Source organism: Tamandua tetradactyla, chromosome 2 (assembly GCF_023851605.1).
Source record: "Tamandua tetradactyla isolate mTamTet1 chromosome 2, mTamTet1.pri, whole genome shotgun sequence".
Classification (NCBI taxonomy): domain Eukaryota; kingdom Metazoa; phylum Chordata; class Mammalia; order Pilosa; family Myrmecophagidae; genus Tamandua; species Tamandua tetradactyla.
In genome coordinates this window covers 66,860,940-66,874,660 of record NC_135328.1, presented here as the reverse complement: position 1 = coordinate 66,874,660, position 13,721 = coordinate 66,860,940, and the positions used below count along the sequence as shown (strand labels likewise).

At 39.2% G+C, this 13,721-nt stretch overlaps 1 long non-coding RNA gene across 1 annotated transcript in view; it reads right to left on the bottom strand.

Moving 5' to 3' along the window:
* LOC143660633 (uncharacterized) overlaps positions 1-10,377 on the bottom strand; it is a 407,362-nt gene extending 396,985 nt beyond the window's left edge. The window contains exon 1 of the long non-coding RNA XR_013164152.1: positions 10,287-10,377. This is a non-coding gene — a long non-coding RNA (uncharacterized LOC143660633). The remainder of the gene's footprint in view (positions 1-10,286) is intronic.
* Positions 10,378-13,721: the final 3,344 nt, after the last annotated feature.

The following is a 13,721-nucleotide window of genomic DNA, read 5'->3' as shown; positions in this document are numbered from 1 at the left end:
AAGATAAAAATGCAGTAAGAATCTGACTTAAGTCAAAAACACCTAGGAAAATGCTCCATCACAGCAAAATGAATGGCAGAAAATCTGATTAGACTCTGTAACATTGGCCAAATAGGAATGCTTGGCAGAGATGAAAAACATAATTTATTTCCAACAAACTGGATTTAGGCATAGAAAGATAACCCCTCATACTATTAAAACACATTAATAGTGTATCTCCCAGGAGCAAACTACCATATTAAATCAGTAACTATTTGATGCTTGATCTTTTCTCTGAGAGGTACAAAGTATCAAAAAAGAAAATAGGATAAAAGTATATACAAGAGTTAAATACTCAAAACACAAAAGAATAAAATACAGACTGTTTACACAAATTGGATATAATTTAAAGAAAATGTTAAAAAAAAAACAAAAAAAAACCTGAGCCAAAGTTGCTCACAAGCTTCATTCAAGGCCTAAATGACTACCTGACAGATAGCGACCAATCCATCTATAATCGAGTCTTTAAACTGCAACTCTCTGATTTGTATTGTTGTCCTTGCTTCCCAATATATACACTAAAAACCATTTTTATGAAAATTTGAGGGAATCATGTTACAAAGAGTCAATGCAATTCCAATAGAATGAAATGGTTTTGTTTTTGCTTTGCTTTTCGAGACAAACCCACTATTTAGTTTATAAAAGTGATGAGGTTTATTGTTTTTAATATTGCTTTATCAGCCGCTTTTAAATATATACTTTTTACAATTATGGCTTTCATTAGTATAATAAGAGTGTGCACAAGTTTATTATACACCGTTTATTATCATAAACACTATTTAAGGTGGGCAAGGCAAAAAGGCATTATTACACTTACGAAGTTAGGAAACTAAGGCTGCAAGAGATTGAGAGATTTGTTCTAGCTCCAATAACTAGGAATCAATGGCAGAGTCAGGGTTAGAAACTAAATCTTTAACTTTGTATTGTATCACAAGCTACATCTTTTACTAATTGCAAATAATATCATCATGGTTTTGAATACAATTTAAAACTTTCTAAGTGATCTAAAAATCACAATTCAGTTCATTCCAAAAAACACAATGACAATCATGACAAATAAAACATATTTTTCACCCTTAAAGCTCTCACAATCTGGTGGGTTATGTAAGTCCTTAGGCGAAAACAACAGCAATAATATAGCAAATACATAAGCATATAAAATTAGAGAAAGTACATGTAGTTAGGGATCCTGGAATGTTTATTGGGATATGATACTTCACTAGTTCCTGAAGGATGAATCAGTGCTAACAAGGATGATCTGCAGAAGGATGTTTCAGTTAGACCCAAATGTGCAAAGGCATCTATACACATAAAAGTGGAATTGTCTGTTTAGTAATTACAGAGGTTATTTTACTTTTAATACAATTTTCAACCTCTAAAAATTTACTATAAATTATTAAAGTAATTAGCACTCTATTCTTATAAAGTTAGGAGTATACTTGATGCCTCTAGTATTCATCCACAAAGACAGCTAAATGGAAAGTTGGATTATCCAAAAACAAAAGCAAATATCTCCTCCATGATTATGACAAGATATCTGTGTATCAACCAGAATCTAAGGTTGTAATTTGAACCATCCATTAATTTCTATTGATTCTCATTGCAAACCACTCTATTGAGCTTTCCTGTGACATAACTGATGAATCTTGTTTTCTGGGCCTGACAGTCGTGTCTTTAGCTTTATGCCTCTAATCCCTTTATAAAATCCATAAGCATTTACTATGGATGGTAAATAGGACTAGAACCTCTTCTTAGCAGTCACCCAAATCTAAGTATTTTGCTATGCTACACAAGAACCTATAAATAAAATGCAGAATTTACTTCATTTCACAATATTGTTTGTGTATATTTTTAATGTAATTAATGGAAAATACATCATTTGTGAATCATGGTGAATAAGGTTTTCCTGCCAAAGATATACTACACTTTTGGGAAGCTTGTATATCCTCTGTGAGAGGAACCATGAACATGGATACAATCATGTATGTAAATGCTTTATCTTAAGTATCCACAAAAATAAAATCACTAAACTCATAACTCTATCATATTCTCAGACATGATTTTGCTGAAGATTTTGAGATCACAGGAAGCAATGCAATTACACTAAATAAAACACTGTTCTTGAAAATTTTCCATTTGATATCTGTCTTCTCAAAACTTTTCTGGTCTCTAATCATTTAATCTTCTTGCCTTGTTACCCATACAGGACTCAGTACCATTTTTCCTTTGTTCTCTCAGTTCTTGTACAACATAGTTTGTTAAAAATCTCAGTGCAAAGGAGCCACAGAAAGAGCTTTCACTTTGTAAATGATGTATCTTTGTAACATTAAATTTTTAAGATGAGAATATTTTATATTTGCATCAGAAAAGAAAAGCAATAAAAACTACATATTAATAACAAAAAGCCTTCAATTTGAGTAAATAAATAAATAGGATATGTCTTAAGCAACTTTGAATTCTTAGCACTTAGTATAATAAATTTGAACACAGTAGGTTCTCATTATCATGCTGTTGATAATAGAAATTATTTCAAGTGAGAGTATAACAAGGAAGGGAAATTAGTGTGATATGGAAGTGTAATATATGTTCCATGGACCATGGATAGATCAGTTGATTTCATATGAAGGGAAATAAGTGAGGTAGGAAAGAAGGCTATTATATATACAACTATATACATACATATATATGTATATACACACACACACATACATAATTAGGCTAGTCTAAAAAGAGTTCTCAAGTGAGTTTCTAGTGAGAAATTTTCCAGTTCTTCTCCCTAACCTCATGGGTAAATTCTTGTCATTGTATGTTGTTTCCTTCTTATACATACTGCAACTACGCAGACATATTTAGTTTCTTTCAGTTGTTTATCAGCTCTTTTCCACATCAGCCTATAAGTCTCTCAAAAGCAAAAATTACATCTGCCCTCCTCTTCCCAGTCAATATATTACCCAGGACATTACTCAGTGCTTAACACAAAGGAGAACCACAATAAATGCTTGTTGAATGAACGAATAAATCTACCACAGAAGTATTTGTGTGCAACCATGCATCTTGGAGATTTTCCCATGATAGTATTGAAAGAGCTATAACGTTCATTTACCTTCTTAATAATCAGCAACACCGCATTCAATTGTGTAAGTATTCCATAGTTTATCTTCCTATTTGACATTTAGATTTTTTAAATTCTTTTCTACTACTAAATAATGTTTCAATAAATTTTTGTTAGATAGTTCTACTTCTTCCTTTCCAATCTGTCTGCCTTTTTGCTTCTTTTTCTCCTCTTCATTGACCAAAATCTCCATTTTAATATTGAACAGAAATGTAGAAAACAGACAAATTTGCTGACTTCTGGCTTCTTCTGAATGACTGTGTCTTGATTTCCTTGCTTATAAGGATTCCAGTCATGGATTAAGGTCCACCTGATTCAATTTAGCCTCATGTAAATGGGACCTTTAAAGATCCTATTTACAAATGAGTCTACATTTAACTAATAATGTCTTCAAAGGTCCTAATACAAATGAGTTCATATTCACAGGAATGTGGATTAAGAACATGTCTTTTGTGGATTATATGTTTCATCTCCCAACAGTCATTAAATATATCATTATAGGTTTACTGTAGTGTTTTTTATCAAGCTGAGGAATTTCTCTTCTCTTACCAATTAGCTAAGAGTTTTTAACAAGAAAAAAAATGATGGATTTCCTCAAATACTTTCTTCTGCATCTACTTAGATGATTATATGGTTTTCTTTATTAATCTGCTATTATATGGCAAACTATATTGATTGATACTTTATGTCAAACCAACCTTGCATTCCAGGGATGAACCAAGCATGATCATGACATATTCTTTTATTTAGTGTTAATTTCTATTTGCTAGCATTTTGTTAATAATTGTGCATCTATGTTCCTGAAGAATATTGGTCTTTAGTCTTTTCTTCTAATGTCTTTTCATGGGTTTGGTATCAGGGTAATGCTTGACTCATATAATAGGTTAGAAAGTACTCCCTCCTCTAACATCTCTTGGAAGAATTTGCGTAGAATTTGTATTATTTCTTGCTTAAACGTTTGAAAGACTTTATCAGTGAAATCATCTATGCCTGAACTCTGTGGGAAGATTTTTGGGTTTGGCTCATTTTTAATGCTTTATTAATACATAATTTACATATCCCCAAATTAACTCATTTTATGTAAACAAGTCAGTGACATTAGTAAACTTATTAATTTATGCAACCATTACCACAATCCAACTTATAGAACATTTTCATCATCCCAAAAGTTCTCTTGGGTCCATTTGCAGTCACTTGCTGTCCCTATTCCAAGTGGCAAGCAAACACTAACCTACTTCAATTTTTATAGATTTTCTTTTCTGGGCATTTCATTTCAATGGAAAAATGCAATATGTGGTCTGTTGTGTCTAGCTTATTTCAATTAGCATGTTTTTTTTAAGGTTCATCCACATTGTAGTATATGTCAGTATTTCATTCCTTTTTATTGCCAAGTAGTATTCAATTGTATGGCGATACCACATTTTGTTTTTCGATTCCTCTGTTCATGGGCATTTGTTAAAAGAAATTTTTAACTGCAAATTCAATTTCTTTAAAAGATAGGGAATTATTCTGGTCATCTATTTCCTTCATGTGTACATAATATACCTTTGCAGATTCATACATGCATTTCTATGGACAAACTCCAAGAAGAGAAACTATGAAGTCAATTATTACGAGCATTTTAATTTAATAAATATTGTCAAATTTTACTCAAGATGAGGTGAACCAGTTTACAATAGTATCAATTGTATCTATGAAGGTCTATTTCCCCATTACATAACTAACACTGATGTCCCATCAACTTTCATCTTTGCTTCAGTCTTCAGTACAGATTATCTTACTCTCCTGAATTGCCTATCCTGAATTGCTCAGTGGTACAACTCTTATATTGTTATTTTACATAGCCTTGTATACAATATAAGCATTTTCTGAATGAGGTCACTAACTTCTATATTTTTATTATCCTGCCACCATTTTTGCCATGTCTCCTACTAGATCATGATTCTTAAGAACAAAGACCAGTTCACATACACCATTATATCCTGAATATCATTTTGAAAATCACTTGAACATTAATATATATGAGTACTAATTGATGTAAATTTAATGAATTGAGACCAAAGCTAGAGGTTTAACATTTATCTGCAAATGAAACTGAAGGCAAATCATAAAGAGAAACCATCAGCAATCCACAATAATATGCTTAAAAGGAGGTGACAGTCAAGGACATATAAAAATCCAGTAAAAATTATTGCAAAGATGAAGTTTCTTTCATTTTGCCCAAGAAAGCCCACCATTTTAAAATCAAGTTATGACAAAAGCACTGTTGTTGGCTGGCTTGGTACACTGGGAGCGATGGAGTTTTATGCCAATTACTGTATAGATATCTTGCAGCAAACCATAGTTACATTACAACAGAATGGGAGTGGATGAAGACACAAAATCCTCTTGCACAGTCCAATTTAGAAAACATTTTTAAAACTCTATATTGCTACACCTAGAAACTTGAGCATAGCTAGGAATCTTAATTTCTGCATATATTTCTGTTATGCTAAAGTTTGGTTTTGCTTTTTGTAATGACAATAACTCTCTCCTTATAGAAAATTTGATATTATGTCTCTATTATATTTACACCAAAAATAATTTGCTTTCTAGGCTAGGATCTTAGGTTTGCATTTAATAGTACTCATTTTGTTAGAGAAAATATACTCAGTTTATATGACAATGACAACAAAACTCCACGGAAGGAAATGATGTCTTTACTTGCAACCAGTAAAGATTACGTCTTTCTAATATTAATTAGTGAATACATTTAGGAAAGCAACTAATTTTTTTTCTAATCTCAAATACGAAAATGCCTCATATTTTATTGAGAGAACACTTAATTTCCAAGTGTCTTTTTAAACTTTATTCAAATCTTTGAGCCATGCAATAACTACACGTTACATTCTTACTAATTTACATGATGAAAATAAGTCATAACTAACATAATTGGCACTTAAACCACTAAAATAAAATAGGAAAAATGGACTATCAGCATTTCTGGGCAAATTCCATTGTAAAAATCTGATCTATTATAGTAGCTTTGTGTCCAACTTCATGGACATTACACTACTGAACCAACTTTTCATTGCACTATTGAACCAAATTTCAGAAGCTAAGTTTTTAAAAGGTTCATAAAAACCAGTAACTGACGTGACAATAATGAAAGCAATAGCAGTTGCTCTATGTGTATATTAAATATACCTAAGGGGTGGTGCAACTGTGGCTCAGTGGTAGAGTTTTTGCCTGCCATGTCAGAGACTCAGGTTTGATTTCCTTAGCCTGCCCATGCAAAAATAAGTAAATAAATAAAATTATATACATATAACAGAAGAAGAAAACTATAAAACATCTGAAAAACCAGGACTCTATTTAAACTTTAATATTCAAAGTTATTTCATTGTTTCATTTTTCCCCCTTCTTTAACATTGCAACTATTTTAAAACAGTTAAAATACCTAGATGGACTTTTATGTATCACACAAGCATTACAAGATTTCCATACATCACAAAATTTGTTCTTATTATTAACTTTGAGAAAAACATCTCAAATATATTAACTCTTAATTAAAATTTTTGGCACATTTGTTATATGGTGCCTCCAGAGAAAATAATCCTCTCCTCAAAATTTATGAAAAGCCATGCTACCATTTATTAAGTGCCTGCAAGTTTTTAATTTCTTTTTACAAAGCTTGAAGTGTGGTCAAATTTTAAACTCAAGGGCGGGCCATGGTGGCTCAGCAGGCAGAGTTCTTGCCTGCTATGCCAGAAACCCAGATTTGATTCCTGGTGCCTGCCCAAGTAAAAAAAAAAAAAAAAATTAAACTCAAGAAAACAGTAGAAAGAAATCAAATGTTCCCATTTTACAGAAATCAGCTTTGAGCCTTACAGAAATAAGAAAACCTTTCAAAAGTGATACCATTAGTCAATTCTGAGTCAGAATGCAACTTTTGTCTTCTGATGTTAAATCAGCCTTTCTTCTACTTATTCACACTGCCTCCCAGGAGCATAATTAATTATCTAGGGAGGTTATGGAACCAGGATTTTCTCTATGACATTTAAGAACCATTTAGCAGCTACACTTGTTGAATGGCACCACTTTAAAAATAAAAAGTTAAATTACTAGGCTTGGATGGGGTTAGGGGTTCCAAAAATGACTTATTAATTTCTGAAAAGGTATACACTGACAAGTAGGGTCGACTACTTGTTCAGCATGACCATTTCAGATTTGATAAGAAAAATATGCCTTAAAATCAGAAAGCAACCCATCTATCTCCAGTGATCATCTATGCTTCTATACTTCCCACAAACCTGCAGCCAGTTACAAAAGGCAACCACAATGTAGGTGATATCAACTGATGAGTCGCACCCTCTAATGGATCAAATCCACATTCTTTTAGGTATTTTCATGCACAAAATTTAAAAAAAGAAATAGAACAATCTTAACATTTTAAGACGGCCTCCCATGTAAAAACTCAATTATGGACTGGCAATTACAGAATAACTAAAACTAAATATTATACTTTCCTTCTGAAGGAAGGAAATTCCCAAAGAAAGAAAAAGAAAAATAGAAAAGACTTTTAAAAACCACAATGAAAATAAAAATAATGGTTGTGAAAGAAGAAATCATGGCAGTGCATGGCAGTAAAGTGGGTACACCTGTTACCTGGGATTTAAACTGTCCCTTTTATTTGTTCAATACCTTACCAAACATCTGTTTTAAGCATAACTTATTTTCTCCCAGGAAAGATGGTCTTTTATCCTTAAATACTTCCTAAATGTACTAAGCCCCAAAGTAGCCCCTAAACCCTCAAAGGGAAGGGGTATGGTGACATATTTCTTCATTAAAATTGGAAAAATGAAGTATTCAAAAGTTGAGGTCTATTGCAAAGAGTAGAATATTCATGCAAATTCAGAAAACTGTTTTTTTCTTTTCAATCTAACATGCTGCTTTATGGATGAAATGCAACCAAACTAGAGAATCAGTATGTGACAAGCCTTTTTGCATATAGTGACCTCCTCTCCTTGTACCACAGGAAAACATTTCCACCTAGAGCCCTTTTACAGAATATCTAGAAAACAACTGAATTCAACCATAAAGACTACCAGAGCCACATAAAAAAAAATCAGTTTTTTTTTTAATTGAAGTATCAAGCCGATTAGTTTGTGACAATTTCCAATCACTTTTTACTGTTGACATGAAATTTCAGAGAACAAACAGTTTTCAGGTTCTTGCCATTCCTTAGAACATTTCAATGTTTGGCTCCTTTCACAATCACATTTATTAGAAAGAAAAAAATACACCTTTGAAGATGAAATTCTAAAACTGAATTTGAAGCTACAAATCAGTCTCACTGGTTTGATTCAATTAAATGTCAAGAAACAATATTATTTATTCATCATATACACAGAGACTTAATACTAACAGATATTTCTTTGGTTTCAGAGGTGCCTTTCAGAAAGAAGACTGAGCCCTTATCATGTATTTGTCTCAGTTGATTCAATTAAAAAATATTTGATTGGTGTCTATACATGCAAGTTATATCTTATATCATCATAAAATTTCTAAAGCAGTATATTTGAACATAAACCATACTTTTGAAGACATCAGCAAGATATTTATCCTTGTGTCTATATAGTCCAATTCAATGTAATACATGGATGACAAACTTCTATGCTTCCCTAAGATCATGCTATGTGCTATTCTGTAACAAAAATATCAATAAAACGGCCCGCTTCCATTTCCTCTAAATTACACTTATTATGTAACAGTAACTTACATATTTACTTTAACTCAAAATAATAGATATTCTATATGTAAATGATATCCAAACCATCTGTCATCATCAATAGCCATCTACTCATTTTAAATTCTTAGCAGAAATACTTGACGGTATCTCACAAAACATTTCACTATTTTTCAGCAGGAAAGTACTTCTTTTCCACCCCTCACACCCCCGCCCCCCTTCACACTTTAACTATATTGAAAGTAATGTACACTACTGGATGATGATGATAGTACACTGAAGAACATCCTCTTCTTTTAAAATATAAACCTCTGCTTCCCATTACTGAAAAATATTTTCACTCAGCATGTGGTCCAACATTTAGAAAAATTTTGGACCTCGATGTTTGTCCAATACTCTTAGAATATTCAATGCCATGCTGTATTTTCTCACTTCCTTAGGTATTACTCGGCAGGACGCTTAATATCACAAGTTCTGTTTGTTAAGAGCCTCCGTTAGAGGACTTTGAAATTGCATTACAAAGTATAAAATGACCACATATGGTATGCACAAGCCTAACACAGCACGCTGAATATACATACATCACCAGCCATCTGACAGACACGGTGTAATCACACCAAGCACACACAATACCCACTCTTTTCTTTGGCTTAGACACACTATCAAATATATTCAGTGCCCTAGGCAGTACCCAGCAGAGGTGATTTTCTGTTCGTGGCATGGGCAAACTGGATTATGTCAGACAGTGTGAAATGTGAAATCCATCAGACTTCATCAGATAATCTGAACCCCAAGGCCATTTTCCAGCACCACCACCCCTACCTCTTACACACAAGCTTAACTTCACCTTCCTTCCTCCCCTCATGTTAAGGCCACCACTTCTATTCTCCACCCCCCTCCCCTCCCCCCAAGTCTTCGGGCAGTTTTGCTCTGTTCTCAGGATTAATCCCTTGGGAAAGGAAATTAGTAAAATACTGGATGGGAAGACTGCTTCACCATTAGGTGAAGCGAGAAGGGGAGGAAAAGAAAAGGGTGTGGTACTCCCTTCACCACCACACCCCACCCTTAGGGTCGCGCACTCCAGTCCACTGCGGCTGAGAGGTGCACAGCGGGTCCCCTTGCTCACCTTGGGGCAAATGGGCCCAAAGACCAGCCACCTGGCGCTCTGGGCAGAAAACTTCCCTGAAAGCCGGCAAATATTCAGGGGAGGTAAGTAAAATTAGGTATTAGTTCGAACACACATTCCACTGAGCTCCACGGAGCAAGACTGAAAGGTACCTTTAGCTATAGACCCTACAGACCCGCATCTCCCCCCAGCCCCTCACCCACCCACCCCCATCTTAGAGAAAGAGCTGAGAATTTACACCAAAAGCTGGGAGAACAGAGAGAAGAGAAAGAGGGTATTACCTCCTCCGGCTGCCCTCAGGGCGCGGACAAGGATCGCATACCAGAAGTGGCTACAGCTCAGGGCGCAGCTTTCCCAAGCTCAGTCCGGATTCGGACACAGGTCCCCGCGGCGCTGCGAGCAGCCAGGAAGCTCGCCCGGACTCGCAATCTCGTCCCCAACCCTAGCCGGGATCGCCTCCCCCTGCCGCGCCCGCTCCGCCACCCTACCGGCGCGCTCGCTCCCCGCGCTCGCCCCTACGCCTCCCGGCGCCCCCACACCCACCCGCTCTGCGGCGCCCACTGGGAGCCTCTAGCGGAGGCGAAGGGAACAGCAGCCGACCCGCGGAGTTCGGGCTCCGACGCCGGCCGCAGGGAGCCAGTCCGGCCGCGAAGAGCGCTTTTCACTACCACCCTCCTCCCACACATTCACTCCCCAGCCAGTGCAGCCGCTGCCCCTACCTACTCACCTGCACTAGGCTCATCTGCTACCGCGTTCAAGCGGCATTCGTTTGTGCCCACTGCTCTCTATGGCAACGAAGGAGTGGGTCTACGGTTCAAAAAAAATCTCGCCGGAAAAATGCCCAAATACACGCTGCGGATCAGCTTGCGCAGACGACCCAACTCGTTACCTATTTCCAGTAGGTTCCAAAAAGTGTAACGACAGGATACTCCCTTTGAATTCCTGCCTCCCAGCTGGGCACTGCCGGCTACTCCCGGGCTTGCCCACTCCAAATCATTCGCGCGGATTGTGCAATCGCGTGGCGACGCGGGGAAAGATCAAGCTAACTTGGCTTAATTCCTCCCTCCCTCCCCCCGCTCCAGACCATTCCCAACATCTATTTTAAATTATTCTTCTCTCGGGCAATTCGGCGTTTTCTTACCTTGAGGCGCTTTAATTCTCCTTCATGTCCTTAAAATCCAAAGCTAAAGATGCTACGCACACAAGTCCAGGGGTTTTTCCTTGACTACTCCAGTCTCAATTCTGCTGCCTTTTCCCTTCAAAGGGATCAAGAGGGGGGTGGCGGTTAAAAAGCCCTCGAAGTAGCGGCACCTCCAAACCTTCACAAGTGTGGAAACCGAGACGAGGACAACCTTCCTCACACCCGGAAGCCTCCGAGCCCCTCCTCGGCTAACTTGACTGTCTATTTAATTTTCTTTTCTTAATCCTCAGGTACGCCAATCAATTCCCTGGCCTTAATCAGGAAAGAGGTTGATATTCTGTTGCGGCCGCCTCTCTCCTCTCTGTTTCTTCTTCCCTTTTCCTTTAATTTGGAAAATCTACTCTGCTCGGATTCGGTGGGAACAGGACGGGGTCGGGGGCTGCTGTAAGAAGAGCCACATTAAGGCATAGCTTCGGAGCCCGGTTTCCAAGGACAGCCTCTTTTCGAAGATGCTTGGGCCAAGGAAACTTTGAGGGCAGGCAGAGGCGGCCGAGCCTGGCTGGGCGAGCGGCTGGCGCCCGGTGAGGAGGCTGCAAGCAGGAGGGATGCGAGGCGAGCGGCGGGCGATTGGGTCCCAGCGACTCGGCTCGGCGCGCGGACCGCGCACACACACACACGCAGACACCCGCGCGCGCGCGCGCAGCCAGACACGCTCGCCCAACCCCGAGCCGGCGGCACGAGACTACAGAGGAGCAAAAGTCCGAAGAGTCGAGGAGGTGCAAGGGTTCGAAAGATGCAGGTGAAGGGAAGGCTCAATCACCCCCCACTAGTTAACGGATTGCTGACAGACAGTTCCTCTCTGGAAGCCCTCAAGTGCGCACAGCCACCTCCTTGGAGATCCCTGCCCTTTCGGGCATCTGGGCTCCTGGCTCACAGTTACTCCTCAGGGTACCCTGAGTGAGGACAGCGGGTTAAGGACTAACCCTTTCCCCATCTCCACCCTCCGGGGCCACCTCCGCGGCTTCTAGCGAAGAATAGAAGTGGCTGCAGCTGCTCGCCTAGGAGCTGAGGGGCTCCCCGAGGTCCTTCGAATAGAGGAGCCTATATATTGTTTCCTGACATAATCTCCTTTCATCCCGCCTTTCCTACACACTACCTCACGTAGCATTCTCCCAGGGAGCTCCTGAAGCTCACTTGGGTCTCTGTGAGAGGAACTGCCTAAGGAGCTATGACTCCACGCTTTTGAATCTGAGGTAATTTAATGTCTACGCTTATACTGTAAACTGGACGGTAGCAGGTGAACCGCTCCGCTGGGGGAAGGGGAGGGATTAGGAATCTGAAGACCCAGCCCCAGTAGCAGCCATTTCCAAGGTTTTGCACCTGGAGTAGCGAGCTGCCCGGGTCTCCGGTTAGCTCCAGTCCCAAGTTCTCTTTTCTTCCAGCGGGAGGGAGCGTGCCTGAAAGCTGGGGAGCGCCCAACTGAAGAGACGTCGCTCTCGGAAGCGCCCCAAGTTCATCCACAGGTCGCTGTTAAGGAGTAGCACCAGGGAGACATTGTTTCACCCGGCCTGGGCTACAGGAATTGCTTGCGGAAAGTAAACTTTTCCTCAGTGTTTGTTCACTATTCGCCTTTGTGCGCGGTCACTCTATCAACACAGCATTACTCTGCCTTCCCAACTGCTGGCAGACTGTGAGGCTGGTAGCAGGTTTTTCTCCTCCCGGGCTTCAAGGATCCCTACCGCTGGGAACCCTATCTGGAGGAAAATAAAGTTGTGCAGTGGGGAGATGGCGTAACATTCCTTTGCTGAGTCGCTGGGGCCCATCGTTCCTCTGGGGTCTCCACATGGGTCTCTTTCGGAAGCAACGAATCTGGACAAGCTCCAGGAATCCGTTTCAAATTGGACGGCGGCAGCGGGAGCTGAACGTGGAGTCGCAGAGGTTCAAAGGTGTCTGGAGGAAGACTACGTATAGAAGATGAAATTTAAGACTGTGTTGGGAAGAGTTCAAGTAGCTCTGTTGACGGCTCAGAAATCGATCCACAGCATTCGAAGCTGAGCGTTGGCGCGGTTGCAGCAGTGGACTGGTAACAACACTGTGTACGTCTGAATTTTCAGACGTCCACCTGCTTTGGACTTGTGAGCCCACTGTGGAGGAAGCATATACCGAGAAGTAATGTCGGCGTTGGAGATGATGGATTGATCGTGGCTGCCCCTTGGAGAAAGCGCAACGCTGGAGACACTCTCCCGCTAACTTGAGCCGATGCACAGGGCTGAGCCCTGAAGGGCGCGCAGGAATCTGGATGCAATGGTACCTTGCCCGGGCTTTCCTTCTGATGCAAAGTTGTGGGAAGAACTTTAAGCTAATCACAGAGCCTGCGTAAACGGAAAGTGAATAATGAATTCGGTGACGAGATAATACGGGATAACGAGGCATTTTACTTCCGTGTGTACTGATTTGCCAGGAGCTGATTTTTAGGTTTAATATTCCAAGATGTATCTAGGAAGCTGACTTTTTGCAGCGTTTCAAGTGGAGGATGTTCTCAGTGTTTTCCAACCTGGTGTTCATTGAAGTTACC